Source organism: Saimiri boliviensis, chromosome 2 (genome assembly GCF_048565385.1).
Source record: "Saimiri boliviensis isolate mSaiBol1 chromosome 2, mSaiBol1.pri, whole genome shotgun sequence".
Lineage (NCBI taxonomy): Eukaryota > Metazoa > Chordata > Mammalia > Primates > Cebidae > Saimiri > Saimiri boliviensis.
The window spans coordinates 41,321,390-41,340,882 of NC_133450.1; the positions used below are offsets into that span (position 1 = coordinate 41,321,390).

General features: G+C 38.9%; 1 long non-coding RNA gene and 1 pseudogene across 4 annotated transcripts in view; one reads left to right on the forward strand and one right to left on the reverse strand.

The window, feature by feature from the left end:
* LOC141583527 (uncharacterized) overlaps nucleotides 1-19,493 on the reverse strand; it is a 327,776-nt gene that overhangs the window by 59,177 nt on the left and 249,106 nt on the right. The window lies entirely within an intron of this gene.
* LOC101047540 (zinc finger CCHC domain-containing protein 9 pseudogene) lies at nucleotides 12,395-13,658 on the forward strand (annotated as a pseudogene).

The window sequence follows — 19,493 nt, forward strand, 5'->3', positions numbered from 1 at the left end:
ATTTGTTACCCTGACATCCAACAACATAGATTAATTTTTCCAGGTTTTTCCTAATATAAAAGAAATCACAGAATATGAATTATTTTGTGTCTGGCTTATTTTCTTCCATATTAATTATATTAACTAGATCAAATGCTATAAAAATAGCATTCTTATTGCTATATCATACTTCATTGTATAAATACACTACCATAAAAGAAATTTTAAGCATAAATTCACAAAGTCAAGGAGGATGAGAGAGGAAATTATAACAATAAATTTTAAAGCTGTAAAGCAAAGGAAGGAGTTGCAACTGAACTTGAAGACCAGAAGTTTCTGAAACATATAGTGGCAGTGAGGGGAACCTACAAACAAGCTACTTTATGCAGCAGAGTAACCCATAATTAAAGGAGCTCAATATTTCTAAAACTTTTTGTTAGAGGTAGAGCCCAAACCAGGAACACTAGCTCTAAGCCTGTGATAAAAGCAGTTAGAACCCAGACCCTGTCACACATACAGCTGGGCTGCTGCTCCTGTGTCTTCTCTGCAGAAGACTGGAAATTGAATCACTGTCTACAGTGAACCAGAGACTGGGCGTGGAGATCACAAGCACAGCTGAGTGGTTACTGCACTAAACACAGAAGATTAATTGAAATTCTGTATTCTGAATGTTGAATGATCTACTCCTCTAGTAATAAACTGTCCTCAGAATGTGGACAGTAATATCGTCTGAGGATGTTGGATGATTCACCTTTGGAGGTGCCAATCAATGCAAAAGAAATTGGCTAGAGATATTGACAACTGATGATTCAACCTGCAAAGTAGCCAACAAATTTATAAGTCCTGAGCAAGCACAAGGGGCCTCCCATCAGCTTTTGGGTGGCTGCCTATATTAGTCCACTCTCACACTGCTATAAAGAAGTACCCAAGACTGGGTAATTTATAAAGGAAAGACGTTTAATTGACACAGTTACACATGACTGGGGAGGCATCAGGAAACTTACAATTATAGCAGAAAGCAAAATAGCAGCAGGCACCTTCACAGGGCAGCAGGACAGGGTGAGTGCAAGTAGGGGAAATGCCAGATGCTTATAAAGCCATCAGATCTCGTGAGTCTCACTCACTATCACAAGAACAGCATGAGGGAGTCTGCTCCTATGGCTCAGTTACCTATACCTGGTCCCACCCTTGACATGTGGAGATTATGGAGATTATAGTTTGACATGTGATTTAGGTAGGAACACACAGAGCCAAACCATATCAGTGCTTTTCCATACAAGTCACCCAGTGTTTGAGAAAACACTCCAGTGTGAAAAACAAATAGAAACAAACATATGCACAAAAAGGAATTAGAGATAATGGGCAGGGCAATAAACAAAATATTTTTTTAAACACTAAAAATAAAATAAGAATAAGAGTCTAACCACCCAATAGGTTCACCTTGCCTGCTGCCTAAACAGAGCTGATTTATCAAGACTGGGCAATTTCAATAGAGAAAGAGTAATTCAGGCAGAGCTGGCTGTGCCAGAGACCAGAGTTTTATTATTACTCAAATCAGTCTCCCCAGGCATTGGGGGATCAGTTTTTCAGGATAATTTTGTGGGTGGGAGAAGGCCAGTGAGTTGAGAGTGCTGACTGGTTGGGTCCGAGATGAAATCATAGGGAGTTGAAGCTGTTCTCTTGTGCTGAGTCAGGTCCTGGGTGGGGGCCACAGAAGAGATGAACCAATTTATTGATATGGGTAGTGCCAGCTGACTCATCAAGTTCAGGGCCTGCAAAATATCTCAAGCACGGATCTTAGCAGCAGTTTACGGAGGGTGAGAATCTTGTAGCCTCCAGCTACATGACTCCTAAACCATAATTTCGAATCTTGTGGCTAGTTTGTTAGTCCTACAAAGGCAGTCTAGTACCCAGGCAAGAAGGAGGTTTGTCTTGGGAAAGGGCTATTATTCTCTGTTTTAAACTATAAACTAAGTTCCTCTCAAAGTTAGTTCAGCCTTCACCCAGGAATGCACAAGGACAGATTGGAGGTTAGAAGCAAGACAGAGTTGGTTAGGTAAGATCTCTTCTACCATCTCAGTTATAATTTTGTGATAGCAGTTTCAAGAGGTTTTAAAATCAAATATTCCAAGAAAATAAAAAAGAGCACTTAAAAGTTACTATTAAGGAGAAATTCAGTAGAAAGTTTTAAGGAAATTTCTCAGAAATAGGAACAGCAATAAGAAGAGGTAAAGAACAAGAGAGCAAAGATCAGATATTCAGTCATAGATATCCAATATTCAAATAATCAGTTTAGAAAGATATAAGAAAGAAGATGTAGGCCAGGCAGTTCCACAAATAAATTTTTCATTATGAAATGCTACAGAAAGTGATGTCAGCAAGACAGCTCACTAGTGGTGCCTAACACTTGTACGCCAACAAAAAAGGACCCAAATGATGATTAAACAACTACATTTCAATCAGAGTGACTAAAGGAGAGTGACAGAGAACAGCAAGGGAGTGGCAGAAATGCTGTAGAGTGCAGAAACTCAGGATGGCCACATCCAGAAGAGAAAGAAATACCTTGTGTCCAAGACAGCCTCTTTTTCCTCAGTTGAGATCAGCTTGGGACCAGGAGGGACTTCTCCTCGCAAGGAAAAGGTAAGCAGAAGGTCCCTAGCAGCCTCCATCACTATGAAGGAGACTCATAGTCTTCACTACTAAAGAATTCTGCAGCCCTCACAGACTCTAAGCCCAGCTTAGGAAAGTGCATAGAATCCACATGGCTGCACTACTGCAGAGGAGCCTATGTTGTACCTTGCATCCTGTGAACCAAACTGCTACTGCACTGCAACATCTTAAAACCAGAGCTACTGCTAGAGTGTGTCCTGTTCTGGGGGTCAGTAGCCTCCACCCTTCTATCTCTGAGGCTTTGCCATCATTGCACCACTTTCACATAGGATACCATTTCCTCGCTGAGCTTCTGTATCCCCCTGCCACTTTGAAATAAGCTGCATAGGAAGCACTCTACCTCCTCCATCCGAGCTGCTGCTCCCTCCAACTTCGGCTACTCAAAGACTAGACCCAGCAGAGCAGCTGTGTTTCCTAATGCTCAAACCAATCTAATACCTACCTCACAGGAATCTAAGCATTAGCTTGAGAGTAGCTGTGACCCTGGTGCAAAGCCAATACAGCACGTTGCCCCTCAGGGACCATACCCTTCAGCCCAGTGAGTAATATTTAATGGATTTACCAGAGCAGCAACATACTCTTGGCACCTGAACTAATCTGGTGCCCTGTGCTCAGGAAATTGGAGCTTCTGCCCAAGAGAGCAGCTGTAACTTTAGCACATGGGGTGTCCTGCCTCTCAGGGACCAAGTGCTCTGGCTCAGCAGAGAATCCTTACTGAGCCAGTGGAGCAACTGTGCCCCCTAGTGTCTGAACCAACCTGGTGCCTCATCCCCTGAAATTGGAGTTCCAGATGAAGAGAGGAGCCATAACCTCGGTGTCAAAGCCAGTGTGGCACTCTGCCCTCCCTGGGTACCAGGATCATGTGTGCAACAGAGAAGCTACACCCAAGCCTGCATAGCAACCCCATCCTGTAGAACCTGAACCAATCCAGTGCCCCACCTCATTCTCGCATTCCCAGAATTGGATCATCAGCCTAGCACAACACCCATGCCTTTCTTGGGCTTGAGCTGACATAGCACCCTGCCCCACCAAGGAAATAAAGCCTTCCTGAGCTGTGCTGCTTCACCCTCTGGGCCAAAGATCCACAGTGCCTCACCTCCCTAGGTCAGAACCAACCTTCCAGAGTCTGAATTGCTAAGATATCCTATCTTCTTGGGGAGTGGTACCATCCTTACAGTGTTCTGTCCAGCTAGGGCCCAAGCCACAGCTTTCCTACCATTCCTGGGTCCTTGCTGCTGCTGCACTAGGATGTACAGACCCTCGGCCACTATTGTGTCACACTATTCCGGGGTCCAGTCACCACTCTGCAATACCTCCTTTTTCTTGTGCAAGTTGCCACTAAGCACTGCTGGCTCCAGGACCTGGATGGCAGCTGTACCCTCTTCCTGGGGCCTGAAACTCTGGAATACTACTCCTTTTCTGGAGTTGTGCCAGTGCTGCAGGATCAGAGTCACAGTTACGTCTTTGCCCCCTGGGGCTGAGCTACCAAAGAGTGCCTTTAGAGTTACAGTCCTAAGCTTGGTGGGAGAGCTGCATCCGCTGTGCCTCAGGAAGTAAACCTTCACTCATATCAAAGATGCTACAATAGTTCAACAGGATACTCAGACCAGCATAGCAGCTCCACAGCCACTCTGAGCAGCTGTACCCAAGAATTCAGTGCTTCTGTGTTGCCTTTGGCCCATGTCAGACCCTACACCAGTAGGGATCCTGTCAGCTAAGTTTCCCACTGTGGGGGAAGAAAATAAAAGACTCCTAAAATCTTTGTCACTATGAACCTTAACAACTATCCTTGCAAGCACCCCTGCCACAGTCTCCTAAAGCCCAGTCTACTGAGATGCCTGCAGTCATCACTGATATTGATCACAATTGAAGAACATGTATGTAGACTATAACACCATGCCCAGCTGAACCCAGAGCCAACACACTCTGTCCAACTGATTTGCACATAAAAGTCTTTCCCTATGAAAGCCAGAAATATATAACTGGAAGAGTCAACTGCTCCATCAGTTGTGCAGACATCAACATAGGATCATAAGAAAGAAGAAAACAGAAGGAAATATGACACCACTAAAAGAATACAATAATTTGCAAGTAACTGACACCAAAGAATGGAAACTTATAAATTACCTGAAAAGAAACTTAAAATAATAACCTTAAGGAAGCTCAGCAAGATACAGGAGAATACAGGTAGGTAATTCAATGAAATCAAGAAAATAATTCACTATCTGAATAAAAACTTCAATGAGGAGATATATGTCATCAAAAAGAACCAGACAAAAGTCTTAAAGCTGAAGATATCAATTAATAAAATAAAAAATACAATTGATAGCTTCAACAGCAAACTAAATAACGAAGAGGAAGGAAACCTATGACAATTATTAGACATCATTAAGTGAATAAATGTTAACATCATAGGAGTTTCAGATGGAGAAAAGACAGAGAAAGTCACAGAAAACTCAGTTAATCAAATAATTGCTGAAAACTTCCTCAGTTTTGGGAGATATATGAACAAGCAGATTTATGAAGCATAACCATCCCAAACAGGTTCAACCCAAAGAGCCCCTCACCAAGGCATAGTACAATAAAAAAGTCAAAAACAAACAGATAATTTTAAAATTAGAAAAAGTCAAGAGACATACAATGAAATCCCCATTAGACTATTGGGATTTCTCAGCAGAAACCTTGCAAGCCAGAAGAAAATGTAATGATATATGGAAAGCGCTCTAAGAAAAAAAAAACTGCCTGGCAAAAATACTATACTCATCAAACCTGTCTTTCAGAAATGAAAGAGAAATAACATATTTTACAGAGAAGCAAAAGCTGAGGGAATTCATCACCACTAGACATGCCTTAGAACAAATGCTTAAGAGAGTGCTTCAATTGGAAACAAAAAAGTGACAATTACTATTATAAAAACATGAAACTACAAAACTGACAGAGGTAAATTCATAATTAAATTTGGAATACTTCATTATTCTAATGGTGGTATATAAATCTTTCAAATATCTAGTATGAAGGCTAAAACTCAAAATGATTAAAAGTAACTCTAGCTTCAGTAAGTTGGTAAGAAATATACAACGTAAAAAAGTAAATGTTGAAAATAAAAATATAAATAACAGGAGGCCAAAAAAGTTTAGAGTATGTGTATGTGACTGAAGTTAACTAGCTATCAGCTTGAAATAGCTATGTTTTATGTAAGTGCCATGATAACCACAAAGCAAAACAAACAGAAAACAAAACAAAATGACAGCAGATAAATGATAGAAAGGAATAAAAGCTTAGCAAGGCAGAAAATAACCAAATCATGACAGTAGACAAGGAGAGAAGAAAAAATATGCAAAGGAGCTACAAAGCAACCAGAAAACAACGGCAAAATGGCAGTAGTAAATTCTTGAATGTAAATGGAGAAAACTCTTCAATCAAAAAACACAGAGTGACTAAATGGATTAAAAAATACCTAACTATATGCTACCTAGAAGAGACCCATTTTAGCCTTACGGGCATACATAGGCTAAAAAAACAAAAGAATGGAACATAGTAGCATGCCAAAGAGAACAGGGGTAGCTAAACTTACGTCAGATAAACTTAGACCTCAAGTCAAAACTGTTATAAGAGACAAAGAAGTTTATTTTATAATGATAAAAGGGTCAATTCATCAAGAGGACTACCAACTGTCAATATATATGCACCCAACATTGGAGCACCTAAATTTATAAAGCAAGTATTAATGAACATAATAAAGAAATAGAGAGCAATGTAATAACAGTGAGGGATTTCATTATCCCATGTTCAACAATTAACAGATTAACAAGATAGAAAATTATCAAGAAAATACTGGACTTAAAATGTACTTTAGACCAAATGGACCTAACAGACATATATATGATTTTTCAATGAACAGCAGCAGAGTATGCATTCTTCTCCAGCACACATGGAACATTCTCCAGGATAGACTATGCATTAGGCCACAAAACAAATCTTAACAAATTCAAGAAGATTGAAATGATATCTAGTACTATTTCTCAGCACAGTGATGTGAAACTAGAAATCATTAACAAAAATAATCTCGGAAAATTCACAAATATGTGGAAATCAAACAACATGCTCCTATAACAACCAATGGGTCAAGGAAGAAATCAAAAGGAAAAATTTAAAATCTCCTGAGATAAATGACAATGAAAATACAATATATGGAAACCTATGGGATGCAACAAATACAGGTCTAAGGGAAGGGCTTATAGCAATAAATGCCTCAATTTTTTAAAAAAGAAATATTCCAAATAAATAGCCTAACATTATGTTCTAAGGAGCTAGAAAGAAAAGAACAAACTAAACCCAATGTTAGCAGAAGGAAGGAAAAATAAAGATCACAACAGAACTAATCAAATAAAGAACAGAAAAAAAATCAATAAAACCAAAAGTTGATACTTAGAAAAAAATCGACAAAATCAACAAACTCTTACCTAGAGAACTAAGAATGGAGAAAGCTCAAATAAAATTACAAATGAAAGTGGAGATATAACAACAGATGCCTCAGAAATAAAAAGGATCATAAAGGATTGTTATGAGCAATTATATGTCATGAAGTAAATAACCTAGAGGAAATGGATAAATTTCTAGAAAAACACAACCTACCCTTTTTGAATCAGGAAAAAATAGCCTGAAAAAAACAAAAAACAAATAAAGAGATGAGAAATTAATTAAAGTCTTCCAATAAAGGAAAACCCAAATCAGATTGCTTCATGGCTAACTTCTCCCAAATATTCGAAGAGTTATTATCAACACATCTTAAACTCCTCCAATAATAGAGCTAGAAAAAAATACTTCCATATACATTTTATGAGCCTAGCATCACCTTGATACCCTGTCTTGGGGCCTCTATTTTCTCTGTGAAGTAGAAGGGGGTGGGGGCTTGACAAAGGAAAAGGAGAGAAATATAACTGCAAATATTTGTGGATGATGTGACTGTGTATGTTTAAAATGCCAAGAATCTACCTAAAACGTTATATTTATTGAGTCTAACAAAACTGCTAGATGCAATGTCAATATTTTAAATTCATCAAAATGAATTCTACTTCTTGCCAAGATAGAGTAGCAGGCAATGAATTTCCTCTCCTGACTGGCATAAATAATCAGGATAAAATGTATAGAACATACACAAAGAGAAATAAGAAAAAATAAATGTATAGAACAATAGTTTTCAAGACACTGGACATCATGCAATGAAAGAGAATGACCCCTGAGAAACAAGAACAAATGAACTGAGTCCTCCAATTTCTCTGGCTTACTGTCTTCAGAGAGTTTCCAGGCCATAGTAAAGGAAAATAAAACTTCAAGAGGTGCCCAGCCAACCCAGCCAACCCTCTAATACAAATACAAAGATGAGATTCAAGTAGAATAAGGCAGAGACTATTTCAGGATGGACTAGAGAGGATCCAGCTGCACAAAAAGAAACTCCAGAGATTTGTAAAGAAACCTTCTAAGTATTTAGATTATTGATCAGCACCTGTATGTGAGGAACACACCTGAGGCTGGAGAAAGAACACAAAATAATTAGAGGTAATGGGGTCCAGCATTCAGAGAGGTCTGGAAATGGGCCAGTTACCACGAGCCAGACTGAAAGTTTATGATTCACAAAGTACTGGGAAGAGCACACAGAAAGGCATTGCTTTTGTAGCAGGCCTTGACTGAGCATTGCTTCTTTCCAACCTAACAAATCCAAGAATGATTAATATAGATCAAATTGTTTCTACGTACCTAAACGGCATCCCATAACAAATCTCAAGATTGTGTATAAGAATACAAATATCTGGCACCCAACAGGGTAAAATATACAATGTCTGGAAAGAAAAATTACCAGGCATGCAAATAAGCAGGAAAATATAACTCATGAAGAAAATCAATAGAAGCAGACTTAGAATTGACATAAATGTTAGAATAAAAAGGTAACAGTAAAGAAGTTATTACAGTTGCATTAAATATATTTAAAAAATAGAAGAGAATCACGAAAAATATAAAAAAGATCCACACTGAATTTCTACACATGAAAACTAAAATGTAAAAAATGAAAAATTCACTGGTGATTAATAGTAAACGTTACAGAAAAAAACAGAGATTCTAAAAAATAAGTCTAGCATCAGTAAGCTGTGGAACAATTCAGGTAGGTTACAAGGTAATAGGAGTCTCAGGAAGGAAAGAGAGAGATGAGGGGAAAAGAAAAATCATTTGAAGCAATAATGGCCAAATATTTTCCAAATTTGATGAGTACTATAAACCCACAGTGAAACATGCAGCAACAGCTCTAAACTGTTGACCTCTCAGAGGATCAACCAACTCTAAACTGAAGAAACCCTAAGCTAAAGAGATTTTTCTAGGGGCATCATAGTCAAAATGCTCAAAAACAGTGATAAAGAGAAAATGTGAAAAGCAGCCAGATAGAAAGATATAAGAAAACAAAAATAAAAGTGTTCTACTATATCCCATAAGAAAGAATGCAAATGGGCAGCAGATGGAAGAATAACATCTTTAAAATATTGATATAAAAATGTAGAATTCTATACCTACAGAAAATATCTTTTAAAAACCATAGGTGAAATAAAAATTTTCTCAGACAAAAATAAATTGAAATGACTTATCATCAATAAACTTACACCATAAGAAATGATAAAGCAAGTCTTTCAGGCAGAAGGAAAATAAAACCAGCTGGAAATATAGATTTACACAGAAGAACATTAGAAATGGTAACCATGTGGGCAAAATGGCAAATATGCCTTTCTTACTGTTTTAAATCTCTTTAAGTAATAATTTAATGTTCAAACAAAATTAACAATTTATTCTTGTGCCTATTAAATAGGTATGAGTAAGATATACAAAAAATAACAGCATGAAGGTCAGGGGCAGAGGTAGGAAGAGTGAGAAGATAAAGTATGCTAGCTTAAACATTTTATATATGTGAACTAATAACATGTCACTTTAATATAGATTGTATTAAGTTAAAAATGTATACCATATTTGGAAGACCAAGGTGGATGGATCACTTGAAGTCAGGAGTTCAAGACCAGCCTGGCCAACATGGTGAAACCGCATCTCTACTAAAAGTACAAAAATTAGCCTGGTATGGTAATGCATGCCTGTAGTCCCAGATAATTGGGAGGCTGAGGCAGAGGGATTGCTTAAATCTGGGAGACAGAGGTTACAGTGAGCCAAGATCATGTCACTGCACTGCAGCCTGGGTGACAGAGATGGAGTCTCAAAAAAAATTTCCCTGTGTATACTGTAGAAAGTTGAAACTGCTCGACATAGGGCAATACTACTTCCTTCAGCTGCCGAGGTATTAGTTCTCTTTGATGTTTGGGTGGACAGTATGGCTCCCCAATGAGCACAGACATCCATCCAGGATGGATTTCAGTCATGGCCCCTACCCTACAGGGTCCTCCCAGGTCTCACCATAATCTCAGGTCGTAAGGTCATGTATATCATTCTGCTCTCTTTTTCATTACCTTGAAATTCATCACAGCTGCTGCTTCTCTTTCAGCCCTTCTGTACCCTTCCCAGAAGCACAGGGAAGATTTCACTGCATGCCCATGTCTTTCTGAGGCAGAGGACTCATATATACCATAAAACCTCACCCTTCTAAAGATGCATGGCAGCCATTTATGAGAAATAACTTGATGAAGTTACCTTTTACCAGAGATGCAGTGAGCTTGGAGAGACACAGGTCTCCACCACTTTCAGGTCCCCAACTTATATACATTTTTAAATTGATGTCCTTCTACCAGAACTGTCCCCAGGGCATGAGAATCAACTTCAGTGGAACCTCTGCCTCTTTGAACTCTCCTGCAGTTCCTCCAGCATGGCAGTCTCTACCAGTCCGGGTGAGGGATAGAGTACTGGCTGATCTATTAGTCTTCCTAAATACTCCTTTCAAGTGAACTCATAATTTTGATTATAGGTACTAGAAGTGCCTAACCTAAACAACTCTCCCCTGAGACTAATGGAATGGCAATGTCTTGTCACTGGACATGAATGAGAGATGTATATAGGTACAAGTACAAAAGCACACCTGTTACTTCATCAAATTATTACTGAATAGAGTTAAGATGCTCATCAGACATTTCTAGAATAGTTTGGACAGTTTGGATAGTAGTTCCCTGCTGCCCCAGATATCTGAAACAGTTAATAACCCTAACAAGGGCTGGTCTTACATATAGAAATGAATTTACAGGCAATATGTAAAACATACATAAAATTATAAATGGATCCTTCTCATGTAGTAAGGACTTTAAAATTCAGTAGTCTAGCAAATTGTCATGTTTAAATCTGAGCAACAGAATCAAGAGAGAATGCCTTTGTGATGACAATATACTTCATTTTCCCAACACAATTAAAATAAACTCTGCATGGGGCCGGGCGCGGTGGCTCAAGCCTGTAATCCCAGCACTTTGGGAGGCCGAGGCGGGTGGATCACGAGGTCAAGAAATCGAGACCATCCTAGTGAACATGGTGAAACCCCGTCTCTACTGAAAAAAAATACATATATACAAAAAATTAGCTGGGCATGGTTGCGCGTGCCTGTAATCCCAGCTACTCAGGAGGCTGAGGCAGGAGAATTGCCTGAACCCAGGAGGCGGAGGTTGCAGTGAGCCGAGATCGCGCCATTGCACTCCAGCCTGGGTAACAAGAGCGAAACTCCGTCTCAAAAAAATAAATAAATAAATAAAAATAAACACTGCATGACAAGAAATGCCAATATATCCTTCTTCAGAAACTAATCCCTCTTTAAAAACTTATCACTCTTGGTTGTTATTTATGATATTATAAATGTATTAAAAGGAATTCACAAGTCAGCCCCCAAGTTGCTTATTTTCCAAACAAAGTATACTTAATAATAAATAAAGTCCTAAAAATTAACTCAGAATTCTACTAATTTCAGGTTATGTTTCCAAAATACTTATTGCTTAAAAGAGATATGTTTATATACGTAAAGTGGAAAGATTGAAAATATTTGGTCTTTAATATTGTTCTTTTAGTGGAAAATGTCTGTTAACTTTAGAAATAATTTTAAGTGAATGAAATATCCCACCTTCAAAATAGGAACTTTAAATCTAGTTTCAATCTAATAGCATCATATTGGTGAAATAAATCTCTTGCGTACTTGTGGTTCCTTGTAATGTCATTGTGCCTATGGTTATTGTCCTGCTCTAGGGGAGTGATGAATGGCAGTGAGGCTTAACCCAATTTTCCATCAAGTTTTTGCTAATCTCACACAACCCCTTCATAAATCTAAATAATTTGCTACTGTTCTGCAACCCTCATGTGAGCTCCAGAGTGGTTTTGGCCTGAAATTATGTATTATTGCAACCTCCCTTAAAAATGTAAGGGCTTTTATTGTTTCCATAACTGAATTATGTGTTCATATCTTTTACACTGCTGTAGTGGGTATTGCTTAGCAACAAGTCTCCAAGACCAAGGAAATGGAGCATGCCTTATTAGCATATTATGCTAATCCTCCTCATCTCCCTACCGCCTGGATAAATTCATTGCTAGCCCTCTGACTTGTCTAGCCCAAGACAATAATTTTTCTTCACCTTTTAACGTAAGTTTGTATTTCTATAAAAAATACATTAACTCTTACTTATATGAAAGCAAAGATTGCTCAGGAGTAAGTTCTAGTATTCTAATACAGAAGGTAAATTATAGTTAGTAATAATTTACTGTATATTTCAAAATAGCTAGAATAGCTCTGGGGGATTCGTGCGCGGTAGCGCAGGGAGGTACCTCTGCTGAAATTATGACCAGGTGGGCACGAATTAATACCACATATAACAAAAGACCCTTGCCTGCAACATCATGGGAGGACATGAAGAAGGGATCCTTTGAGGGAACAAGCCAAAACCTACCAAAGCGTAAACAACTTGAAGCCAATAGGCTATCCCTTAAAAATGATGCACCCCAAGCAAAACATAAAAAAAAAACAAAAAGAAAAAAGAATACTTAAATGAAGATGTGAATGGATTCATGGAATACCTAAGACAGAATTCACAGATGGTTCACAATGGGCAAATTATAGCAACAGACAGTAAGGAAGTAAGAGAAGAAATTGCAGTTGCTTTAAAGAAAGACAGTCGACGGGAAGGAAGAAGATTAAAAAGACAAGCGGCAAAGAAAAATGCAATGGTGTGTTTCCATTGTAGAAAACCTGGTCATGGAATTGCAGATTACCCTGCCGCCCTTGAAAATCAAGATATGGGCACTGGAATATGTTACAGGTGTGGGTCCACAGAGCACGAAATAACCAAGTGTAAGGCTAAAGTAGACCCGGCTCTTGGTGAATTTCCTTTTGCAAAATGTTTTGTTTGTGGAGAAATGGGGCACCCGTCTAGAGCTTGTCCTGATAATCCCAAAGGACTCTATGCTGATGGTGGTGGTTGCAAACTTTGTGGCTCTGTGGAACATTTAAAGAAAGATTGCCCGGAAAGTCAGAATTCAGATCGAATGGTCAGAGTAGGTCGCTGGGCAAAGGGAATGAGTGCAGATTATGAAGAAATTTTGGATGCACCTAAACTGCAAAAACCCAAAACAAAAATACCTAAAGTTGTTCATTTTTGATAACAACTAGCACTATCATTAGTTACCACCTCATTTTTACTTTCTAAACAGGCCCATTTCACAAGTTAGAGTCAGGCTCCCTTGTAGCCAGGACTGTACTGTACATAGCAGTATGATCTAACTGTGATCAAAAACAATCTTGATTATTCTGTTCATCAAATAGTACTTATACCACTGTTCAGAGAAAACTAAAGAAGAGAATAAGATGGTTAAATGGATTCTCTAAAAGAACACATTTTAAGGGAGAGAACTTAGGCATAACTAAGTGGATGTATACCTAATTGTAACAATCATCTTTTATCAAAGCAAAATTATGCATAAATGTGAAACACCCCTAAACAAAGGATAAAAATGCACTTTTGGTGATATTGTTTTCTTGGCTCAGGGTATCAATTTATTATTATAATAGAAATGTACAAGTTGCTAGAAAGTCTGTATTTTTAAAATATGGAATAAAAAATGCATTCTCTATTGCAAAAAAAAAAAAAAAATAGCTAGAATAGAAGAATTGCAATGTTCCCAGTTCAAAGGATAAATGTTTGAGGGATGGATATCCCAATTACCCTGATTTGATTATTAAAGATTATATGCATGTATCAAATTATCAAAAGTACCACAAAAATATGTACAACTATGATATATGGACCAAAAATTAAAAAATTAAATAGCCAGATCATCTAACAGGGGCCTAATGTACATAAAAAGCATTGCCGTATGGAAATTGACTCATCTTTTTTATTTTTATTTTATTTTATTTTTTCAAAGATGGAGTCTCACTCTGTTACCCAGGCTGGAGTGCAGTGGCACAATCTTGGCTCACTGCAACCTCTGCCTCCTGGGTTCAACCAATTCTCCTGCCTCAGCCTTTGGAATAGCTGGGATTACAGGCATGTGGCACCAGGCCCAGCTAATTTTTGTATTTTTAGTAGAGACAGGATTTCATGATGTTTGCCAGGCTGGTCTCAAACACCTGACCTGGTGATCCACCCGCCTTGGCCTCCCAAAATGCTGGGATTATAGGCATGAGTCTTCTCACCCAGCCGACTCATCTTATTTTTAAAAAACAAGTATTACCTAATGAGGCAGAAACATGCCGTGTCATTGCATTTTGCTGCTCTTTGTTTAAGAAGATAATGCAAATGATATACTGCAAATAGAAAGTGTTCCATGTAGGTATGACTCACACAGAGAAATGCCTGCTATTTCTCCTAGTTCCCTTTGTGTCTGAGAATATGCTTTTGGGAGACACTAGATTTGAGGGTAAGCCCCATGGCAAAGTGAAAAAACTTTCTGCTGCCTCTCAATGGGCTGAATAGGTGAATTTGGTCTTGTTAGAATTGATAGAAATGTTTCTAAAAATACCCACCAAGATTCATGGCTCACTTAAAAACAATCCTGAATCAATCAGAAGTTGTGTAATACAAGCATACAACATGGATCTTGCCCACTAAGGATTTAGCTCACAAGCTGTGCAAACATATCATGATAATCTTTTGGCATTGGCTTTAGGTATTTTTATCTTCCATTTGGCCCAGACTTCATGTGATTCTGCTAGGAGGATTCCTCACCTAATCTACCCTTTTGTCTTCTTGGGTGACGTGAGGAATTGAGGCAAGCTGTACCTTTCTCATGGGTTTAATTTTTAAAAGTGGGTTAATGTGCTCTAAAACCAGTTAACTGGAGAAGGGAAGTCATGTAAGACATTATGAGAAAGGATGATAGTCTCAGTGCAATATGAGAACACTTCAGGAGTCCAAAAGCATCACTCATGAATTAGCTAACATCTTTTGAGAAATTTTGTTAAATGGCACATCAGCAGCCATGGGTCCTAATTCTATTTTTTCCCTTCTTTTGAAGTATGAAATTTGAAATTCTAAAGGGGGTCAATGTTCTTACAGAAACTGACATAGAAATATCTGCCTATCAAGTAGTTCGACCAGCCCCACCACACAGCAAATATCCAAACAAACAAATAATAAATGGCCTTAAGCAATTGGCATCTGAAAGGGAAGTTTAAAAGCCCTTGAAATTTGAGATAAGCAATTTTATAAAACTGAAACAAAGATTAATTAAAGCTAAATTGTGAAATGTCATAACATAGGGTATATCAGACTGGTATATTTCTGATATTGTAAAATTTTTAGGATATCAAAAAATGTCTACTTTTCTGGCTTCCTATATTAAGTTATACATACAGATACACTCTGAGGAAAATGTAATTGCTCCTATGCTTTTGAATCTTGCCACCCATAGTGAATAATATATTGTGCCATGCTTTTATAAAGTTAAATGTTTCTTTTGATGGGAATATTTATCACCTAAAACACTTAAGGCTTTAGTCTCCCCTACCACCCGCAACGTGTCCATGTTTTAAATGTTTTCTGTTCCTGTCTGATTGTTCCAATTCCAGTTGTTAATTCCTAGGGTCAAATGGTAGATTGTCTGGTCACAGGGTAAAATTTCTCATTTTATTTTGACACTGACATGATAGTTCTGAAAGCCTATGTGAGTATTAAGAAGAGTTTCTCAAAAAGAAGGTTTAAGAGCTGGGCGTAGTGGCTCACATCTGTAATCCCAGCATTCTCGGGTGGATCCCCTGAGGTCGGGAGTTTGAGATCAGCCTGACCAACACGGAGAAACTCCATCTCTACTAAAAATACAAAAGCTAGCTGGGCATGGTGGCACACGCCTGTAATCCCAGCTACTCAGGAGGCTGAGGCAAGAGAATCAGTTGAAGTGGGAGGCGGAGGTTGTGGTGAGCCAAGATCATGGGCAACAAGAATGGGCAACAAGAATGAAACTCAGTCTCAGAAAATTTGAGCCTGGGCAACAAGAATGAAACTCCAGCCTGGGCAACAAGAATGAAACTCAGTCTCAGAAAAAAAAAAAAAAAAAGAGAGAGAGAGAGAGAGAAGAAAAGAAAAAAGAAAAAAAAAAGATTTAAGCTGACAGCTAAGTTATACTATCAACTTTTTCTTCTTTCTCCTCAACCGTCAGACTCATTGTTTTAATAAAAACAAACAAACAAACAAACCAAAAACACCCCCCCCCAGATTAATTAAAGGTAAAATGTGAAAAGCTAAAATGTGAAATCTCTAAAGAGAGAGTGTGAGAGATAGAAAACAATAACCACAATGCCAAATGTTATAGATGCCACCACCACTATCTGGAATAAAGACAGATAAGGGAGAGGGTATGTAAGAGGTAAGAGTTAATGAATAAAGAGACAAAAACCACGTTTTTTTTCTTCAAAGAGAATGTTCTCCATTCTGAAGTACTTTTAAAAATGTAAAAGGATTTGAAATTCATTGTAGATAAAGAGATTATTTAAAAATATCTGCAAGCTGTAGACTGGACTAGGACAGATTATATCCTGCGGCAGTGGTAATAAGAATAGGAAATATTTAAACAATTTTATGTATTATCTCTTGCAGCGGCCATGGAAATGAACCAGTCGGCTCTCTTGCTGCAAGGAGCTTTGTCGGCTGATGGCTCCAGCTGGTGATCCCCTGGATCATCTTCTACCTTCATGCTAAGTCCATTCAATGTCCAAAGAGTGCACCATCCTGAATGGGGAAAAGTAGTCTCTGGCACAAGAGACAACTCAGTTGCTGAAGGCTTCACTGGTGGTCACCAAGGAAACACCCTAGTGCAGCAGCCATTCCTTTTTTCATGCCTTTGCAGGTGCGATGGTTCAGGCATCTGAAAGGTATGGGGGCAGTGGAGAGGCAATGGGCAACTTGGAGGTAATGCCTATGACAACAACAGAGTTGTTGGTTGGTTACTGCAATGTTGTACTGTCTCTATGGAGAGACAGAATAAGAAACTGAAAGCCATTAAAAACAGTCTCTAACAAGAGAGCCTCTTTAGAGCCTGGAAGAAAGATTTTATCTTCTGCAGAAGAGCAGAGGTGGCTAAGCAGCAGACTGATAATCTGATAGAGTCACAGAAAAAAGACATTTGAATTTTCAGTGAAGATGGCTTTGTTATGGTCTTGCATGGGAAAGCCTGGAACCCAGAAATATGTGATGGGGATGCCTCCGAGGAAGTTGGCTGTGTAGAATACCCTAGACCCATAGGCCTTGCAGAGGGCCCTTTTCTCCTAAGAACTAGCATTTCTCCTCCATTAGAAGATACTACAGAGGCCCCTACATCAAAGCAATAATGTTCACTTTAAGTTCTACCTCCATCTGCTCTTCTGACAGCCAGTGCAATAATGGGTTAAATCCCAGCACAATTGAGCTGGATATAATAGACATGATAAGGAAGGAAAAAGCTATATGCCAAAGCAGGTGTAAGAATTAGATAGCACTACTGGAAGGAACCAGATGAGGGCTCCTGGGATTGGATTTTGAGGGTGCTTGATCAGCAGAGCCAGAATGTAAGATGGAATAAGCAAGAATTTATTGACTTGGAAAGGCACTTTTTTCAGGACATCCCCTGTGGCAGGAATTCTAGGAGCTCAAGCAAACTTACTGTTAAAGTGGCAATTAGAAGCCTAGAAAAAGCAATGCTAAGCAAAATGGAGATAACTGAGTTGCACTGTCACATGGCGAAGAAAAGAATAAGTAAGTTGAGGGACATGGACACGCTGGGATTAATAAACTGTGTGAAGCCACACACCCAACAGAAAGTTGCATTGCCATGGGAAGATACAGAAGGAATACAACCCAATAAGGACATTAAGATTCTACAGGAAATCATAGAATTATATACCTTTTGAAGAACAATTCCTAGTGTGCTAGATTAATGCTAATATAGAGTTGAAATACCTGACTCTGGGGCACTAAGAGTCCATGAGTCTAGAACTGTCCATCATGAGCTAAGTTCTGTCAGACCCACCAGATCACAAAATGAGACTGTCCCAGTGCAGACTTTTATAAGATAGCTATATAACCCTGGGATTGAACCCAAGGAGGACCAGAGGACATGACAGAACAATGTTAACAGATACCCAGACCCCCGTGTCACCTGACATGGAAACACAAATATACCTTCCCCAATTCATACTTTTGGCTGATTTGGTTGGGGTGGTAATCCCATTTGATTTATTAAAGTGCAAGGGAAAAAAGCTCAAGCTTAGCTTAGTAAGTTGGCTTAATAAGTAGATACAAGCTAAAAATGGATAGTAGTTGCATTAAAATCCCATTTGTGGATGGTCTTTAAAGACTGTGGAAATAAAAATCTCTTGGCCGGGCACAGTGGCTCACGCCTGTAATCCCATCACTTTGAGAGGCTGAGGCAGGCAGATCACGAGGTCAGGAGTTGGAGACCAGCCTGACCAACATGGTGAAACCTTGTCATCTCTACTAAAAATACAAAAACTAGCCAGACATGGTGGCATGTGCCTGTAATCCCAGCTACTCAGGAGGCTGAGGTAGGAGAATCACTTGAACCCAGGAGGTGGAGGTTGCAGTGAGCAGAGATTGTGCCACTGCACTCCAATCTTGCAACAGAGTGAGACTCCATCTCAAAAAAAAAAAAAAATCTCTCCAATGGGCAGAGATACCAACAGTGCACCTGGTTAAGAAGTGGCCCACAGTGAAAATATATAGTGATTTCCAGTCAGTGTCCAATGGCCTGGATGAATGATCAGAGGTCTGGAAGAGAAAGCACTAGATGACTGAAGTCAGGGAGTTCTGTACTAGAAGCACATGGGCAAACATAGTAGCAGACATGAAATCATCAACATCTACTAGAAAGCATCCACATGGAAGAGGCACTGAAAAACCAAACAGACAAAATATCTTGGCTGGTTGATGTTAACTTTTGTTACCTTAGAACTGCTATATGAAAGTATTAGTCATGATAGCAGAGACAAAGTTTATGTGTGGAGCTAGTGGTATAACTTGTATTTACTAAAGCAGGTCCAGCATCTGTGGTTTCTGAATATCCTACCTGTTATTAACAGAGACCAATGCTGACCCTTCCACATGTCAAAATTCCTAGAGGAGACGAACCAATGATTTTGTGACAAGTTGACTATATCAGGCCTCCTCTATCCTAGAAAGGCCAACAGTTTATCTTAACAGTGATAGGTAAGAACTTGAGGCACATGTTCCTTTCCTGCCTGCGAAGCCTCAGCCAGTACCACCATCTGAGGGTTTACAGAATTCCTGATTCATAGGCATGAAATCTCACAGTATAGCATCTGACCAGGTGACCCACTTCACAGAAAAGAACATGTGAGAGTGGGCTATCATAGGATTACACTCATCATAGGGCCTACTATTTAT